The sequence below is a fragment of the Botryllus schlosseri genome, chromosome 6 (genome assembly GCF_051294905.1).
Source record: "Botryllus schlosseri isolate E-star chromosome 6, Bs_hap1, whole genome shotgun sequence".
In the NCBI taxonomy this organism is placed as follows: Eukaryota; Metazoa; Chordata; class Ascidiacea; order Stolidobranchia; family Styelidae; genus Botryllus; species Botryllus schlosseri.
Window position 1 is genome coordinate 30,376,118 of NC_137241.1, and position 20,216 is coordinate 30,396,333.

A 20,216-nucleotide genomic window follows, 5' to 3' on the forward strand; every position below is an offset into this window, starting at 1 on the left:
TTTTAGAAGACATAATAGAGAGTGAAAAACTCATACCAATCGTATTTTGTATAGCATAGATAGGGTTACCATTCAGGAGTGGTCAAAGTAGTCAAGAAGGCTACTCAAGTTGAAGTAGAAGTAGGGGCGAAAAAAATCTACTCAAGTACGAGTAGAAGTACTTCTTTCATAAGCAACCTAAAACTACTTGAAGTAGAAGTAGAATTGACTGATTTGAAATCTACTCAAGTAATAATTAGTTGTGAAAACGATCGTAATTCGTTCGCATGGACTGTCAAAAGCTGCAAATAGAGCTATGCGGAAGGTGTAGAGAGCTTGATTCACATTGATGCATCCCAGGAGGTGTCAATTTTTGACAGAACGCAGTCGTGCTCATCATGGGATTGATATGGAAATGCGATACTAATCCTTTGGCAGGGATATCTAGTAATCTCTATCCTTTGTGAACTCGAACACCCCGTTTTATAGAATATCAGGGCATGGTGCCCTCCCCCATATTATAAGGCCACGAGTTCAGTTGAAAAGCAATGCGGAGATGTCGGATACGACTTTAACACTTTGGGCGATTAGTATACGTTAATTAAAAATATGGCAGATCGTATAAATGCCATATAGTGTGTAGCTTAATTATTTTCAGGAAAATATAAGCCATTAGTACACTTGCTTTTATACTTCAACATGTATGTTCTCCAGGCAAAAGAACTGAAACTACGAAAATTCTGGGTAACATATGATATGAATATTATCATCATCATCATCATTGGTTTATTAGCAATTTTATCAGTTCAATACACCACAAAAATGCGATACAATGAAAAGACAGGAAGATGTCGAAGCGACAAGGAGTAGTCTATGGAATCTGACACCCACCTTGGCCTAGGCGATGTAAAGAGGTGGCATGCACACTGAATGAAAGTAAAGAAGATAGTATAGAAAAAGAAAGCGACAAGAAATAGGGCGGCATGTCATGGGAAGCGAGATCGATAGGTCAGTCGTGGTCCGGTAATCTTGAGGATGGACTGTATTTATTTAGGAGTAATTGCTTGTATTTCGACTTGAATGTGGACATGCTCGTCGACTGTCGGATGGCCGGCGGGATACTGTTCCACACATCAGGTCCGGCATATTTGATGGAGCGATGATCTTTTCGGTCGATCATATGATATTTGGACGTGAAATGTTGGTACTACGTGAAAACAGCCCCGAAATTCCTTACGTTATCTTTCTTATTGGGGCATTAAACTACTTCTACTTGACAAACTGAAAATATGGAAAAGTAAGTCAGTAGTTCACAAAATATTACGAAGTAGCAGTAGTTAAAAAAAAAGATCTGCTTGAGTAAGTATCAGAAGTAGAGGAAAACTACTTGAGTACTTCGAAAAGTAGAAGTACTTCGTTACTGACCACCTCTGTTACCATACGTCCTCCTTGGGAGGATTTGTCCTCCTTTTTGAAGAAATGTCCTCCCTTCGCCCATGTGCTCCTTTTTGACAATTTGTCCTCCTTTTTAGCCTAAAATGCCCAAAATGACCACGAAAGACATTAAATTCTGGCCTAAAAGATGGACGACGGGTTGCGCGGGAGTCAAATCTGAAAAATGACCTTTTCTTTCGCCAGAGAAGTATCGTTAAAATGTGGGTATTTCGGAAGCCGAGTTGAAGAGATTTTTTTTAGTGAACAGCTGAACACATCAGGATTTCCAGTAAATATTTCAAAATCAACTGTTTTCAATTTCGGTAAGCTATAACTGTTATGATTTGAAAACAGTGTCCGCCTTTCCCTATTCCAAAATATGTTAACGCCATCATATACAAACTTGTTGGATTTGGATAATCCAAAAGCACTTGATGCGGGTGTGATCATGCAAGACTAGTTGGCCATCGAGTTCGTATCGAACATTCCTATCTGATACCGAAAATAGTCGGGTTTATTTCAATATCAATATATGATGCAATCAGTGACGTGCGGTCAGGGGAGGGAAGTGAGGCAGCTCAGAATTCGTAATAACTATATGGTATCGATCAAATGCTATTGTTGCACCGATTCCGAAAATCCGAATACTAACAAATCGACGGTAAATATCAATAACACATTGAAGCACTGGCCGGAATCGTCTCAAAATCGCCAAGGAATGTGAAAATCGGCTCTCGGACAATGCCAGCGCAGAGAAACAATGTAGCCAGGTGAGGCACAAACGAATATGCCTCACTCACTATTCGCTAACAATCGGACAATCGCAGCACAGGGAAACTATAGGATTACCACAGTATCCCGCCGGCCATCCGACAGTCGACGAGCATGTCCACATTCAAGTCGAAATACAAGCAATTACTACTAAATAAATACAGTCCATCCTCAAGATTACCGGACCACGACTGACCTATCGATCTCGCTTCCAATGACATGCCGCCCTATTTCTTGTCGCTTTCTTTTTCTATACTGTATTCTTTACTTTCATTCAGTGTGCATGCCTCCTCTTTACTACGCCTAGGCCAAGGTGGGTGTCCGATTCCATTGACAAATCCAAGTCGCTTCGACATCTTCCTGTCTATTCATTGTATCGCATTTTTTGTGGTGTATTGAACTGATAAAATTGCTAATAAACCAATGATGATGATGATGATACGTTCTAATTTAGGAGGAATTGTCCTCTTTTCTCAATAAATTGGAAGTGTCCTCGGAGGACGCCTATTTTGGGGGAATATTGTCCTCTTTTCTAGAAAAAGTAATAGAATGCGATAAAAATAACTCGTTTCGTAACAAGACGGTGTCGAGTGAAGTCGAGTCGAGTCAAAGTGCAGACCTTTTTTTAGTCAACACAGTAAAATCGGTCGAAAAGTTTTCAAAATCACCAGTTTTCTTTTCTGGTGCTGGAGCTTTCAGAATATTTGAAAAGATGTCCTCTTTCCTCAAAATATGGTAACCCTAAGTGAAATGCGCCATCGATTTCGTAAACCGACACTGTTGTATGAATTGTTTAGTAGTGTTAATTCGTGCGTTTACATCGACCAATAGTTGCTGAGACAGCGGAATGACATTATTGCATACTGGGGTGCTCTGGCTGAAATTTCACCTTGATTATACTATAGTGTGACCGATGTATATCAAGTGTGTGGCATTGTGCGTAGTTGTCACGAAATTGGTGATTTTTTTCTTTGACTTCAAAAGTGTAGGACTGTAGGTGTATAATAGGGTTGTCCATAATTTGGACAATCTCATAAATGATGCGTAGGCCTATCCATCATTCTATAGATGACTAAAAAAGGTAATTATTTTTGATCTGACTCCCGAAATACCCGTCATCAGCCTATTCGGCAAAAATTTCACGTCTTCCGTGGTCTTTTGGGGCATTTTAGGCTAAAAAGGAGGACAAGTTGTCAAAGAGGAGCACATTTGGGCGAAGGGAGTACATTTTTTCAAAAAGGTGGACGTAATGAGTAATTAATGAGTTAGCTGAAATTCGGACTCCCTTCGCTTCCCAGACTATGTGTATAGGAAACAGGAACTAACAGCTTAAACAACGCTATAACTTAGTGTTTTTGTGCTATTCATTATGACGTGCAGTTTAGCCCTAACCCCACCCCCTAATAACCATGGCCTGTTCAGCGGGTTCATGATCGATGATGGCTAATGATATATATTGAACGGTACTTTTATGAATCAGCGCGCGATACTGAACTAAAAACAATGTGAATGATGAACAATGTTACAATTCTCTGTCCAGTTCTTATCCGTCAGGAATTCAATCATTTTGCTCTGCTACATTTTCAAGAAATGGATAAAAAGATCACCTTTTACGACTCTTCCGGTGATCGTGAGACGGACCAACAAAAGCAAATTTTATCTTCGATTACGCAATACCTTTCTGGTATTTCCGAGACAAATATAAACAACGTAAGGGAGGAATTTTGTGACCAGTTCCTTCAAAATGTTACCCTGAACATGTCATCAACCGCGGCATAGAGAGGAAAGTAACGCAATTCAATGCAGAAAAGTCAGCAGAGCCTACCGAACGAACAACCAAAGATGTTTACATCCATCTACCTTGGATAGGGCCTATTTCCACCCGCTTTGAAAAGCAATTGATTTCAGCGGTCAATAAGTGTTACGACACAGTGAAGACCGACGTGATTTTCACGACAACGCAACTGCTACCTGCAACACGTAAAGACGTGCTTCCCGCACTTCAGCAAAGCAATGTAGTTTACGAATTTAACTGTCACTGTGATTGTGGCTACGTGGGAAGAACGTCAAAGCGCTTGCAGGAACGCATAAATCAGCATGTCCCTAGATTCATTAGAACACGCTCGGTGAAAAGCTCACCTTTTAACTCATCCGCTCAAGATTGATGCGGAACAATCAAAGGCCATAAATTCTGCAATTGGCAAAATTTTGTTGGATAATCCCGCCTGTGCGAAAAATTATCGAGACGACAGATTTCGCATACTCGTAAAGGGTCGCTCACACTTTCATTTGTGTGCCTTGGAGTTGGAGTCGACTTTTATCAAAATACACCAGCCAAGGCTGTGTCAACAAAAAGAGTTCGTGTATCATCTAAAAATAGTACATTGAACGCTGTCGTATTCGACATTTCATGCTGGTGACGTCATATTTTGTGTTACGATTGTTGATATACGCTGTTATTTCGAATTCTCTACTAGTTGCTGACGATTACCCCTGACGAGTGTCAGCCGAAAATATTCGGGTTCATTTCAATATGAATATACTATTCAATTGTGTATTGAAGTTCTGTACCTCAAAGAAGCTGTGAAAATAATGTGAAGCCAAACAACAAGTTCATCAAATTTGCTTACGTATGTATAATGCGTCTTCGAAATGTGCAAAGCTATGGCTATCGGAGATAGCCTACTTCTATTTTCGAAAATTGAGCTCATGGTATACCAAATAAGAAGTGTATTATACAGTTGGCTACAAAAAAAAACGTGATTATATGTTCACTATTTTGGCAATAGTGAGAAATATCAGATTGGACTGAGGAATAAGCTGACGTATTGAGAGCCAGAAAATATCAAGTTTCACGCTGTTGGATTTGGATGTTTATTGATATCATTTTTCCCAGTGAGAAATACCCTTCCAATGCTGATGATATGGTGCCTGTTGGATAGCAAGTATTCAAAAACTGAATATAGAAACGGTTGATCGGTGTAACGAGTAATAGCCTATACCATGTCGCCAAAAGCATTTGAATAACTGATTGGTGGTACAAAACTTGAACACGGCTTTTAACAGTAAATTCATATTTATTGACTCGAAGAACTTTTCGCGGGCCTCTTATCAAGAGCAACCGGCACGATAAAGGATACAGAACAGAGCTGGATTCAAAACCAAGTGGCGAATTATGACGCAATAATGAAAATTTATAAATAACATGAATGGAAATTCAACCATAGCAACAATGCGGCGTATATAGCAACAAGCAACTTGAAGAAGTAGTGCCCGTGAAAAAAAATTCTACAGAAATACCGACGAACAGCTAAGCAACAACAACTAGTGTGAGATTTTAAGATTATACAAAAATTCTCTCTGGCGACAAAGGACCGGGTTGTTTAGTTTGATGAAAGTGGATTCCAAAGCTGTTAAATGAAATATGGTTCTACCCTTGGATAAAACTGAAAACATGTCGTCCGAATAGCTTGAGGCGCAAGACGGGTTGTCGATCAAATGCTGGCCAATTGAAGAACTGCATGCCAACAATTAACTGTACGATTGGGATTTTGATGCGAGTTTCTGTTTACATTGCTGGGTGATATTTTCAGAATCAGAAGACTGCGATGCCGATCTTATCCCCTTAGGACCATGCTGTTTGATTCATTCTAGCAAGCATTGGGATGTGCGTCCCACGTACCGACTGTCACAATGGCATTTGTATTAATTCATATATGATCATACTTTGATGAAAACCAGGCTGCACATCCTTTCGCGTGTTGGGCAAAATTTGTTTCGTTGTATATACAATCCTCGCATTAACAGTGTTGTAACATGATTCGACGCATGATCTGATTGATTTGGTGAATCTATTGGAAACAGAGCCAAGCCAAGGAATGTGTATGTACTGTACACCGGGCATTTGTTAGGGCCGAAAACTGTAGGTCAGAGGTCTCAAACTCAAATGTGCTCGCGGGCCAATTTTCCAGTTTTTGACGACGCCGCGGGCCGCAGCATCAATAGGGGTATTCTATGTCTTTCCAGTAGGCCTTATTTGACGGGATGAAATTGTCCTATTCAAAAGTGGCCGACCTAACAGACTGACATTCAACACACATCGCAAAAATGTGATTTACTTTTGTAGCAATTTGGACCTGGCACGAAAAAGATAATCACATTTATAACTATTTGAATAGGATTGCCGTTGTACTTGATAGACAATAATAGGCCATTTGCAAGACTTCCATCACGTGACTAGATACGCATAGCAACCACAAATTGGTTAGCAAGCTACTTTCTCGCGCATCTGCTTCAGTGCTAAATATCGCATAGTGTACTGTTGATTTCTGGTTGTAAACGTTTCGGAAATTTGTTGTAGAAGTCATCAGAGATTTACCTATCCTCAGTGGTGGCTCGTCCTATAGGGCAACTGTAGCATTGCCCCACCTAAAATTCTGTTCAATAACAATTCTTTACCATTTATAGACGCACAACAATCTATATATACCGAAATCACAGCGAAAATCGTATTCTTCTTGTCCTTTCGCTTGTAAATGCCCATATATAGCGAAGTCTCTGGGAAAATCGAATTCTCTTCGTGTTTTCGCTTTGCGAATGCCTAGCCGGGGCATGCCCCGGTAGCGCTCATAACAAGCTTTCACTGTCTATTCTCTCAAAGCCGCGCACAATAAAGAAACGGTGATTTACTCTCTCCTATTCATAAAATTACCGAGCAACCAGGGCAACATAGCCTAGTTGCCCTTAAGGTGTGATGTAACGATCGAATCTATATCTGAACTCGGTTACCGTCATATGCGTTGAGTCGATCTTTGCTGGTATAGGTCGATTTTGATGGTGTTTCACTCCATGATAATTCTTGAAACTTGGTATGTCATGTCGTGATGGTGGTATTTAGCACTGTCCTTAGTTTCAGGGTTTCTACTCAAAGTTTAGGGTAGTAATTCCGTTTCCGAAGTTGAGTGTGTGCTGATCCGTCATGTATCGCAAGCAGATTTTACTCAAAAGCCGGTATTGGTGTCCATTGATTTTGACGATGTTCCATACCGAGATCGGTCATGACATTTGGTACGGTGAGTCTTAATGTTAGTATCGAACGCTGTACCAAGTTTCAAGTTTGTCACTGAACTATATGTTAGGCTTACCATACGTCCTCTTTTAAGAGGATTTGTCCTCTTTTTTGACTTTTTTGAAAGTGTCCTCGGAGGACGCCCTTTTGTCCTCTTTTTTGAGATTTAGAGCAGATTTAGAGCAAATTGCGAGTGATATGCCGCATATCAGCACAGAAGTGAAGCTCCGACGGGTATTTCGGAGTGAAAAACGGTGATTTTAGCTCTGGGCGAAAAGTTTTTTCCTGGCAATGTGGAGTAAAAAACGTTATTTTGAGCAGCTCTGAGCGGAAAAGATGACCTTTTTTTTTTAGTCAACTGATCACAAAGTGGGAAAAATTAACCGGTTTTTGAGAATTTCACTCCAGTTTTGCAAGTTGCAAATTTCTGAAAAAGTGTCCTCTTTTTTGATTTCCAAAATATGGTAAGCCTACTATATGTTAGTGGTATGTTCTTTTCCCAAGTCGAGTGAGAGCTGACTAGTCATTTATCGCAAACATATTTTACGCAGAGCCGGTATTGGTCTCCATTGATTTTAACGATGCTCCTTAGCTAGATCCGTCATGAGCTTTTGCATGATATGTCTTGATTTTAGGATCGAACGCTGTGCCAAGTCTCAAGGTTGGTACTCAATGATTCGGGCAGCAATTTCGTTATCAAGGTCGAGTATGGTAGAGATGTGCGCTGATCTGACACTTACCCTACCTAACGCATTGCGGATTTCACGCAAAAGCCGGTGTATCTGTGTTAACGCTAACTGTGTTCCATACTGAGATAGTTGATGAGATGATGATATCATGAAACGGTTTACTAACATCCTCGGTTTGCATTCAAATATTTAGTTTTATTTTATATTCTTCTCTGTCAATTTCACCGTGCAATTGTGGCCTTCAGGCCATTTGCTTACAATTACAACCCCTGTCAAGCGCGATAGCTGTTTCGTTTTCGATGGCGGCTAACAGCTGATCGCTTGATCAGCCTATTCCTCAATAAATTTTACGCAAAATTCGGTGTTGGTCTGTTCGTATTAATTTTGACAGTGTACCATACCGAAAACGGTCATGAGGCTGAGGCTACTTCTCGATGATTTCATGTAACAGTGTACCAAGTTTTCGGCTTTCAATCACGTATTTATTCGGTAATATATTTTCCAAAGGCGATTTTGCAGCAGACATATAGACACTATAGACCGTAAGCCGTATGTGTCGTGTGACAGTCTCCAGCCTCAAGGCCAAAATCAGAAAATCTCCTATGCTATGCCGGGACCGAATTTCCGAGGCTGCTATCCGTAGTTCTTCAGAATGATGTTTTGGATTCAATATGGCATGTCCAATCTATGAGATAACATTTGCGTATGTGTCCGAACTCGTTGACCTTTCCAGTTAGGCTTACGCAATCTCTCGAGTTATAGTCATTTCCATTTCTGCAGATAATTAGTCATGTATAGTGCGAACCAAAGAATGTAGAAGGACAAGAAGTGCGAGGTCATTGTTGCGTCACGCCACTGTTACGCAGCGGCATCCATTTTGGTCTCAAAAGACCACAAAAACAGCCTGAACCTATGCTGCGGCTGTAGTTTTCGGTCATATTGGCAGTGATATTTATTTACGCTCGCAACTGGGATATTGGACATAGAAACCAAGGTGAATTTATGTATTTTCGTTGTCTGCTGGTCGTTTTTATTTCAGATCACCCCGGACTACCACAGCAAGATGCCTTTCTGGGCTGCACCGAATTGTAGGCCTACATATGGCGATATATTTAGAATCTTAACCTAAAGGCTTCTTGTGACAATTGTATCCGGTTGAAGCAGGAGATGGAGCTAGTAAGATTCAATATTGCTGATAGGAACTTTCCGCATATATACTGTAACAGCATAGACCAACAACTACGATATAAAGTCACCCATCTTACAATTTGCAGCTATACAAGGCCGGTGTCAGGAGAAAGATGAAGAAATTGTGCGTTATTATTATTATCAAAAGTTTAGAGTCACCCTTATCACCTGTTTAGGTCTTGTGTGCAACGGAATACTGTGCAAACAAATTCAGGGAAAAAGACGAAGAAATTGCGCGGTTGAAATCGCTGGTAATGCGAAATCCTTGTGTAATTAATTGTAGGATTTTGAAGATACAAATACACAATGAAAACCATACAAGATACCCAAATGTGAAAAATAGCGGAATTGTGCAATTTATGATCGTTTTGGTACTTGCATGTAAGCTCGGATAACAAGGAACAGATGGAGGAGGATAGGAAGTTTTTTCCAACAGGGATCAGATTCAGGCTTTGAAAAGAGAAGGGCAGGCCTCTGGAAGCAGATGGGCCGGTGATACAATTATGTCAGCACTGAAAATCAGGTTTTCATTTGGAAAGCATGGGTAGTTTTTGAGCTCCAACAGTGTTTCTATATCGAATGTAAACATTCGATAGTGTAGATATCAGACTAAATCCTGATGCCACGAACATTTTTCTTAATTTTTTAATGTATTTTCAGGTTGAGGCTCGTTCCAGTTTCTTAGTAATGATTAATTGGAGTATAAATTAATTACTCATAGTCGGAATTTATAAATAAAGGGTGAAATTATCCAAAAAATAAATTTTAATAAAACCGGCGAGCGCGTCTGTAGGCAAACCGAAGGCAGATCGCCGCAGCTTTTGAGACCAAAATGGCGGACGCCATACGTAACAATGAAATGACGACACAATGACCTCGCACTTCTTGTCCTTCTACATTCTTTGGTGCGAACATGAACCGTGTCGAATCTTTGTTCCGCACGCCGTTTACGCAGTTACCACAGTTCAAGTCACAGCTCACCAGCAGACCTCTCGCGCAGAGATGAGCATGGATTAGGATTAGGTTTTGAAAAAACAGGATTTGTGAAATTTTGTCGGATTTGGATTAGACATTTTTTCAGAATGGATTAGGATTTGGATTGGATTTACCTATTTTCTGGGAGATTGAAATGTCGTGTGGCGAATGGCGACAAACTTTTTTCAGATCAGTTATTAATGTGCTTATGGTTACTAAGTTATCTTGAATCAAGTGAATCGTTGGTTGTGAAAGAAAATTTCGGAATCCCTCCATTGCATAAATTAGTATTTTTTTCTGAATTTCCAGTTGGAATCGGATTAGGATTGGACATGGACTTGAATAAGAAAAAGTTATGGATTAGGATTTGGATTTGACGGTTCGGATTTGGATTGGATTAGGACATAGAAATTTCAAATCCGCTCATCTCTGCTCTCGCGGCACATACGTTAAAATCACTGTTGTCGTTCGTGTTACCGTACCACCAAGTTACTTGTTTACGTTGGAAAACGCCATTGTGACGTCATCTTGATGTCGCTTGCAGCCCTTGCCCCACCACCCGATATTGTCACGAGCCGCCACTGCCTATGCTAGATGTCAATCCTGTACAAAGTATATAGAATGATATCGTCAGAATTACGCAGAAATCCCTCGTTAACGTAGCCGTATTTCGGATACAGTATATTATCGTTTTCGGGCTGTAAACGTTTGATATAAAACGCAAGTGTCATGGAAATGCGCAAGGATTCAAATATTTTGGGTGTCTTTGATTCATGAACTATGTAAACTCCTTGAGTCAAAATGATCGACATTGTAGCCGTTATTTGGTAGTCAACTATGATTTTATAACACAAAATTCGACATTGCAGGACATTGACTGCGTGATATTTATTGCAGCATTAAGTTAGGTGTGGATAGTATACTATACTATAGTTGTATTGTAGTGGTAGTTGGTAATCATTGCAGCATTTTGATGATTGATATCGATAGGATACTGCTATTTTTAAGCCTAGAGATAATGACTGCCAGTGCCAGTACGTTGATGTGTTAGGAATTCATCCAATGTGCTACATACCATATATATAATAAACATCCTATGCTAATGTATGGCTTCTCAGTTGAACAATTCAAAATATTTAGACCTCTACACCTATATTACAAGCTATTGATCATTCTGTCATGCTGCCAAGTGTTACTACCTGAAGAAAAATGATCATTAGCTCCAATTGAGGGTGCAACAAGCTGTCTTGAGGCCTGGATTACTTGATTGATTGCCTGGATTGGATTACTTCACTGCTTGGCACAGTGCAAATATCTTGAGTTTCAAGACATGGCTATACCACATGTATACGAATTAATGATCTGATGGATTATCCCAAGAGAGTCGAACATAGGCAACTAAGAAATTGATGATGCCCTCGTCAGGAATTCAGCCTGGAGCCAATTATGATCACTACATAAAATTTGGTCATGCGGTAGAAGGCAGCATGGTTTCATGCCAACAGAAAATGTCAGCAGATGATCTGACCACTGACTAACTGTCCTGAACTTCTTTCCCGATGTTGATGTCTGCTTTGAAAATGATATTTCATTTGTGTACAGCGCTCTTCCGTAGATGCTATGAATCTGTCTAGACAGTGGCTATGGAGGTAGAGGAAAATACATAAGAGTCTCGGCAGTTATTGAACTTGATAAGGTTGACATGCATTTTTCTTCAACTATTTCTTATGCTCTGGGTTTCGAATGCAAAACAAAAATTAATAAATTGCACTTCTTTCCAAGTTTATTTATAAATTCAATGAATCAAAGAATATCATAAGTTCAGAATATTACGGAGTCAATGCAAAAGAAACAATGTTCGTCGTCTTTAGAGGCCTGATTGGAATCTCCGTCCTTTTTTGGAAATAAATCCTGCGTGATAGAAGCTTTTTTCGCGTGACAGAGTCAACTTTGCGGCGTGACAAGCAAGGTTACTGACTTCAAATGACTGTGTTAAGCCAGTGACAGGAGATCAGATGCTAATGGTTAGCAACTGGTAAGGTGCAAGTACTTTACCTACAGACAGTAATCAACAGATCCCGGCCTGAGGATTAGGTCAAAACATTATATACCACATACTAACTGGAATATAGCATTTGGGGTGGCTGAGAACATTTGACTTTTTTTTAATTTTTTTTTTTTTTTTAAATGAAATCAACGACCCCTGGCGGCGTGACCGCGTGCAACTGGCGACCAAGTCGGCGTGATCCTGCGTGCCTTGGACACCGATTCCATACTGGTTTAGAGGATGTTTCTGAGTTGGTTGAACCAATACACAGAGGGGGTCAGCAACGAAGTACTAATTTACCTGAGTACTAGCGTCATTATGAGTTTAGGCTACTTCCACTTTTATTTTGACACTTTTTAGGTAGTACTTTTTTGTCAGATTTGGGATTTTGTCAACTAGAAAGTAGCTTTGGCGCATGATTGCATCCCCTTCAAGCGTGAGGTTGTCATAACAACTGGGCAAAATTGCCCCAGTACCACGGTACCTAAATTAATTTTTGAAAATTGCACCTATTTGTGGTGTCATTACCCTTTTGTGTTGATCAAGAAGATGCAACATGCAATGTTTACAGTCGTCACGTGGCATTAATTTCTAAAACTAAGTGACCCTCAACCAAATCTACTTCATGTAACGAATTTCTTTACTACTTTTCAGAAATTCATTTCTACTTTCACTTGAAGTACTTTGGACATGTCCTGGAAGTAATTAGTGCTACTTGTACTGGAGTAGAAATTAAGGCGTTACTTCTACTCGTTTCCCAACAATGACCACGTTGACCACGTCTGGGTATAGGATGACCGATCTTGTCACTGCGTTTGAGCTGCTCTAAGAGTTATTTGATAGTTACTTCCCTTAGTTCGCTAAATAGCGCACATGTGGGCGCGCATGGGTTCTTCTGATACTCTTTAAATCCTTAATCCAATCGAAGTTACATTATGGCATCCTCTGTTGGGGGGCTACCAGTAAAACTGCACTCAAGCCACTGCAGAAACTACAGCACAAAGTACTCCGAATCATAGCTAGGGCCCCAAAGGGACCTGGCTGCCCATCCAATAAGTCGCTGCTGAAGAGATTCGGCGTCCTAAACATAGAAGATATGCGGAAACTAGAAATCGCCAAGTTCATGTATCAGTTTCACTGCGGTCGTTGCCCCGAATATTTCAATGACTTCTTTACCTCTAAATCAAAAGCGCACAAGTACAACACACGCGCGTCCACGTCGTCCAAATATCATATGATCGACCGAAAAGATCATCGCTCCATCAAATATGCCGGACCTGATGTGTGGAACAGTATCCCGCCGGCCATCCGACAGTCGACGAGCATGTCCACATTCAAGTCGAAATACAAGCAATTACTACTAAATAAATACAGTTCATCCTCAAGATTACCGGACCACGACTGACCTATCGATCTCGCTTCCCATGACATGCCGCCCTATTTCTTGTCGCATTCTTTTTCTATACTATCTTCTTTACCTTCATTCAGTGTGCATGCCTCCTCTTTACATCGCCTAGGCCGAGGTGGGTGTCAGATTCCATAGACTACTCCTTGTCGCTTCGACATCTTCCTGTCATTTCATTGTATCGCATTTTTGTGGTGTATTGAACTGATAAAATTGCTAATAAACCCAATGATGATAATGATGATGATATTCCAGTTATTCCTAAATTTTATAAACGGAAAAAAATTCGTGATTTCCATGTACATTCACAGTGATTCACCCGGTCATAAATATTCTGATGATGTGCTATTAGCATCACAGTGGTGAATATTGGGGCATATAAACAACAATATAACTATATTAATGAATGTGTCATAGTAATAAAAATGTCGGAACGCCGAACATCGTCACATCGTTGGAGCGTACCACTGCGGTATTCAGTACCTCTAAGAGGACATAATAACATGGATATAGGGACCCAAGATGTAACTAACAGATTGCCAATTGTTGCTATGACGATTTGCTTGGATAGCGGAATACCAAGCTACTACCTTCTGGTCTATTACTATTCCCCATGACACGTGATTAGTTTGTTGCGTCCATATATTTGTAACCAGTTACGGCGTTCCGGGTCCACTTTGAGTGAGTCATTCTCATTTTGTCATCGAGTCTGCCGGAGTAATTCTCCGAAAGTTTGTTTCCAAGTCACAATACTAACTTACAAATTTCAGTCGCGAATCATCTAAGGGTCTGGTTGGTTTTATCATCATGAATTTAAAATGTGGCGAAATAGTGAATCTTTTACAGCATGGTAGCGTTTGCAATTGATGTGATGGTGAAGTTTGATGAATAGTTTCAGGTTCTCGGAGCAATTTGAGAAGGAATTTTAAATTTTAAACCTCAAAAGATATATATCTGTCACTTATATATTGTCAAATACTTGAAAATCTAAAATGTATTCGCGGGCCGCAGAGAAGGATCTGGCGGGCCGCGTGTTTGAGACCTCTGCTGTAGGTTGTCTGAATTTGCGCATTTTCTCCGCAATGGCAGAGTCAGTGATGCATCGGGATATCCATTTTTGGACAGAATGGATCTAATCCAATTTAATTCAGCGGGCAATTTGTCTTTGGAGCAAATCATAAGTGTTCGATGCACAAGGGTAGAGATCAATCATCTTAGTTGTTCTTAGAACTTGTACGTCGTGTCGAAGCAAGACCTCGTTTATACGAAATAGCGCGACTACAACGGACGGCCGGTCAAAGTGGAGCTCGATATTTACAGGTGCGTCTTCTTCTTGGTCATGAAGATCTTATGTCACTCTATGGCTTTATGCTGTTTGAGCAACCATATACTCAGAGGTGGTCAAAGTAGTCAAGAAAGCTACTCAAGTAGAAGTAGAAGTAGCGACGCAAAAATCTACTTAAGTACGAGTAGAAGTACTTTCTCCATAAGCAACCTAAAACTACTTGAAGTAGAAGTAGAATTGACTGACTTTAAAAGTACTCAAGTAAGTAAGTAGTTTTGAAAACAGCAGTCTTAATTCGTTCACATGGATTGTAAAAAGGTGCAAATTGAGCTATGCGAACAGTGACGAGCTTGATTCATATTGATGCATACCAGCATCCCAGGTATCCAATTTTCGATAGCATTAGCATTCGTCCACATCATGGGATGAAAATGATAGTATTGATATGGAAATGCGATACTAATCCTCTGTTTTCTCGAACAGCACGTTCTAGAAAATAGCATGGTATGGCGCCATCCCCAATATTATAACGCCCGTAGTTCAGTCGACGAGCAATACGGAGAAGTTGCGTGGGATACGGTGTAAACACTTTGCGCGATTAGTAAACGTTAATAAAAAATATGGTGGACCGTAAAAATGCCATATTGTGCAGCTTTATTTCCGGAAAGTAAAGGCATTACTACACTTGCTTTATACTTCAACATGTATGTCAACCACACAAAAGAACTGATATTAATTATAACGCAAAGTACACGATACTGGGAATTGGAAGTGAAACATAAATACTACTTATAAAAGCGTAACATGTAATTCATGCCTTCAGTCCAGAAAGTTTCAAACGTGGTATGCTAAAACAGCTCTAAAACTATTTAAAAAAAACCAGAGTCCACTTTTCCAGGTTAGGACACGCCTTGGACATGCTAGATTACGATATGACAAGTAAATGCTAGATTGCGAAACACCAGATTCAAACATTATGATGAGCCATATATACTGAGATGAATTATTTCATATATTGGCGAAGGGCGACAATGTGGTGTGAACGGATCCACGCCAACCCGCTACCTAAATTATATTCATCGATACTTTCGTGAAATCATACTGATCACTTCGTATCCACTGCGCGCGAGGCGCGACGAAAATCCTGGGCTTTACCCAACTTTTATGAAAATTAAATGTTGATACTCCGTGAAAACAGCCCCGAAATTCCTCAGGGTATATTCCTGATTGGAGGATTAAACTACTTCTACTTGACAAACTGAAAAGAGCGAAAAGTAAGTAAGTAGATCACAAATTATTACGAAGTAGAAGTAGAAGTAGTTAAAATCAGATCTACTTGAGTAAGTAGCAGAAGTAGAGGAAAACTACTTGAGTACTTCGAAAAAGTAGAAGTACTTCGTTACTGACCACCTCTGCATATACTTCCTATTGACACAAACACTCCCTATAACCGACAAAAAGAAACATTCTTTCCGATCTGATGACGCTTGATCGCGTAAGCTTCTTGTGAAACGCAGTTCAACGAGAGAGAGAGAGAGAGAGGGGGGCAATGATGGTGGTACAGAAAATATGCATGCACATTGCACATTAGCCTACACAGTTTTGGGTATCAGAGGAATGATCGATACAACCGTGAAGTTCAACCATAGTCTGATCATAAACGATATCAGGAACCTGTCTTCCTCAAAATGACAACGCAGCGTATTACCATTATACAAATTGCAATTGATAGGAGAATTGGTTGTGTAGAAAATATGCGTTATATAGTGGTTTGTAGGGCTCAGTCAAAGTAGGTCGCATTATCTTACGTGCCTATACAAATTAATCAGCCCGCCGCCATCTCACCTATCGCGTTCAGTATAGGATACGCATTGCAAGCCGGATTGTGACGTATCGTTTTGTAACTTTTTGAACTTGAGAAGCGTGTTACAATCGCGTATTATATTAGGCGTAGCCAGACATCAATTTAGCGTTGATCTTGGCGCTAATTTTATGAATTACAGATCAACGGGTTCATATCCAGGGACGGTATATTTTGAAAAATGAAGCAAACGTTTTTCAGAAATTGACAGCCGATAGCATCCAGAGGCTGATATACTGAATATCAAGTTGTATTTGAAAATGGCGCTCAAGATTTTGCCCCTTTTGATATTCGGATTCGTGAATGACACTCTTCGAATCAGAGCAGAAGAAGAGAACAAACCATTCGCTGCGCACGAAAAATGGCCTGTGAGTACAGTATTTGGAATCTTTCAGAGATGAAGCATTTGCAATGTCACGAGAAAGAATGGTTGTTCATCAAAGTTCAAAGAAAATTTTGCATCATAACTTCGAACGCGCATTCAGAGAACAAAATTTCTGCAACAACAACTAATTGTTTGCCAAATTCAATTCCTGTTGTGTTGACAAAACAAAAAGGTCATTTTCTCGACTCGACTCCCGGATGACTCACTGTATAATGATACTGCTTTGGTGAAAAAAGTCATTTTTCCGTTCCTACTCCTGAACTGGAACATCCACATTACAGATTTTGCGTCATTTATGGCATTTTTAGGTATGCTCCTCCATTAGCTTGGCTGTCGAAGCTATAAAAGAGGACGAATTCCAAAAAATGAGGACATTTGGGCGTCTTTGGAGGACATTTTCGATTTCCTGAAAAAGGAGCACAAATCCCACTAAAGGGGGACATATGGTAACTCTAGGCAAAATGTGGATACCAGACCGCAACTGCTGGTCGTTTCGGCATCCTGCTATCTGTTCATTACATCGCATTGTATATTGTGTGTCTCTTGATGGGATGACTATATACAATCCGACGATTAATAATATTGGTGATCTCTCTTGTATGTTGACATGTTGTAATGAATGAGGTAATGATATATGGTCACCCTGTTGATTTTGATTTACTGTCTTGTGGCTCTAAAACTCGCTCTAGTTGCGCGAAGTAAAATGTACAATACATACATGTTATGCAGGGTTGTAATGACTCGAGTCGCGAATTTTTGGTGACTTGACTTGAATTGAGTCAATTTATGTGTCGACTTGTACTCGTGTCTCTGCGCATGACTTGACCTAGTCGTATACGGTTCGTAATTCGGACGGTCAACACAGCCATTTCATTTAGGGTTACCATACGTCCTATTTAAGAGGATTATCTGTCCTCTTTTTTTGACTTTTTCGAAAGCGTCCGCGGAGGACGCTCTTTTGTCCTCTTTTTCAATAATTTTGGTAAAATTTATGGCCAAAATGGACTGACATGCTGTAAATCATTGCTGAAGTTATGCTCAGGCGGGTATTTCGGGAGCTGAGCCGGAGACGACCTTTTTTCTAGTCCCTACATTTCATTGCAGTTTCAAAGAATAGTAAAGTGACTATACATTAATATTGGTATATCGTCTATCGGTATTCGGTACTGATACTTGAAAAATAGGGCTAGAAACTGTTAAGAGTGAGGAAAATTACTATGTTACCAATCCGAGGCATTTGATATCCCCTAAGCTGAGTTAAAAAGGGTTGATTTAACATGACTTGAACTCGAAACTGAACAGTAAACACAATGACTTGGACTCGCACTCGAGTCCCAACACTATGACTTGGACTCGACCCGCTGGTCCTTGACTTGGACGGTGAATAGAAAATCACTCGACTTGATTTGACTCCAAAACTATAAAAGTCAAATTCACTTGTAACTCGGATCCTTGTAACTTCAGTTCGGTTTATTAGCATTTTTATCAGTTTAATATAGCCTACCACAAAAATGCGATACAATGAAAAGATAGGAAGGTGTCGAAACGACTTGGAATAATTTTAGGAATCAGACACCCACCTTGGCCTAGGCGATGTAAAGAGGAGGCATGCACAGTGAATGAAAAGTAAAAGAAGATAGTATTGAAAACGCAACCGACAAAAAATGGGTGGCAAGTCATGGAAGGCGAGATCGTTAGGTCAGGTCGTGGTCCGGTAATCTTGAGGACGGACTAGTATTTCATCGTCACAACCAATGTTCCCTCTAAGCTGCGCACGTGCGCAAACGCGCAGTGCTGAGACGGTCTCTGCGCACAGAAAATCTAAGTTGCGCACAAAAAATCTGAAGTGATGACTTTTTTTTAGTCGCTGCGCACTGTTCTCTAAGGGACCGCGCAAGCGCGCAGACTCGTGAAAAATTAGAGGGAACATTGCCAGGGGCAAACAGTGTTATCGCTGAAGTCTGAAACCGAGGTACAAGTGTGGCTCGTAAAGGTAATATTGCGCTATGTGAAGAAATGATAATTTGCAATGACGTGCGCCTCACGAAAGAAATTTTTCTTTTAGTATATGGTCTCGTACACGTGAGCGATACTGATATCATTTCAATAGCGCAATCTTTGCTGGGAATGGCGAAATAACATGGTTTAACAAAGTTATAAATAACAATGGGCTAGCTCTAAGTTAATCATCGAGAAAATAGCGAATAGTATTCTCCGCGTGGCATAAACATTGCACAAGATTTGCTGTACAATTGCATGCCGTGAATTTTCGAAGTCATCACTTACATATGGCAAATCTGATCACGTATGGTGACATAGGATAATATGCAGAATATGCAAGTAGAAGCACCAATATTGTTGAAAAAATCCATCCCCTTGCAAACGTTGATCGGGAAATGCTTCAACTGTAGGGCGTTGAATTACATCAGCTTCTCAGCAGCACAAATTTTGATTTTATTCTATTCGTTTGAACGGGAAGCTTCCGTCGATAAGGTCATACGTTAATATTGTTCTTGCTTCAGTCAGACTTGAATATTCGTATCACAGTGTTGGGATGACTCGAGTCAACTTTTTCGTATGACTTGACTTGACTCGAGTCACTTTGCAAAAATGACTTGACTTGACTTGACTCGGCGCTTCAGAATTGCGGATTGAATCGTGACTCGGAGCAAAATTTTTGAGTCAATTTCAAGTCATCAATAAGTAAACGGTGTCGACCAAATCTCTGTATCATGTGTATATTCGGATTATTAGCGATACGCCCGTGACACTTGTGAAAGCAACCAGTCATTCACATACTGTACGTTTCACTGGTCCTCCATTGTTACATCACAAATATATTGGCCGCAAACGAAATGATCACAGCTTACGTTGCCGTAGTAGTAAGTAGATTAATTTAATAGCAACGTATCTCTGTTTCTTAGACGGCTCAGTGCTTACATTGCGCAGTGCTCACCTTTACCAACCATCTTGTATGATTTACATAGAATGAATATAGTTCATGCATATATATTCTCATGGATGTATAGCTGGGTAGTGTATTGTACCATATCATATCAATTTGTTTGAACTTCTCGAGGCTTCGTATTCGAATTTCTATTTTGGCTGATAATAACATTAATAACAGAC